Genomic DNA, 1014 nt, shown 5'->3' with positions numbered 1-1014 from the left:
AGATTCTGAACCTATCACCCTTTCACAGTACCATTTAGCTTCATTTTATTGGTCCTCACCCAGCTCATTACTGCCTCCAGACACCAATCTTGCACCTACAGAGATTCAGCAAATTTAGATGGTATGGAGAGATAGAGCAGGGTGTCCATGCAACACACGATACTTGAATAAGCTTTGGGGTGGACATGCTGCTAGGGAACCCACTTCAAAGTGTCCCAGTAGTAGGAAGCCATGATTTGTATTTCATTGCTTTAAGAGTTGCCTCATTTAATTTCAACAACAGTCATCCAGAGGTCTCTGAATACTCACAAGCAGCATGATAAGGAAGACACCACCATTCTCTAACAGAACTCATTGCCACAAGATGTGGTGCCAGCTGCTGGCTTAGAGATAGTTTTAAGAGAGAAACAGATAAATCCATTGAGGATATTTCTGTCAATTGTGATAAGGCAGGATAACAAAATCCAGATAAGGAATGGCTGTTGTCTAAGTGGATTTCCTAAAGGCACCTGACTGGTGCTTACAAAAAACAGTATGCTGGCCTAGATGGATCTTTATTATATGACCCAGCAGGCCTCTTCTTATATTCTTACAATGGCCTTCCTCTACCTGTTTGTCCTCAGCAGTAAGCATCCGGATGCAAAAATCCCAAGCATTTTTTGGAAACACTTCTGCACTCACTGAATGAGAGTGTAGAAGCCTCCTCTTTAGCCCTATGGACATTTTGCTGCAACAAGCAGGTACCACACAAAATGTAAAAATAAAGAACTCTTGTGGCATCTTAAAGAGTAACACATTTATTATGTCACAAGCTTTTGCTCCATGAAACCTTATGCCAATATGTCAGCCTTTACAGTGCCACAAGACCCTTGGTTTCCATAAGAAGAGATTAACATGGCCACCCCTCTAGAAACAAAATAAAGCACAAATAACACCATTAAAACACAAATAACACCTCTAAAAAACCTTACATTATGGAATCAACCTTTTGCATGAAGCTGGGTATCATGCCCT

This window comes from Podarcis muralis, chromosome 4 (genome assembly GCF_964188315.1).
Source record: "Podarcis muralis chromosome 4, rPodMur119.hap1.1, whole genome shotgun sequence".
Taxonomy (NCBI): domain Eukaryota; kingdom Metazoa; phylum Chordata; class Lepidosauria; order Squamata; family Lacertidae; genus Podarcis; species Podarcis muralis.
Note: the sequence above shows the minus strand (reverse complement) of the source record.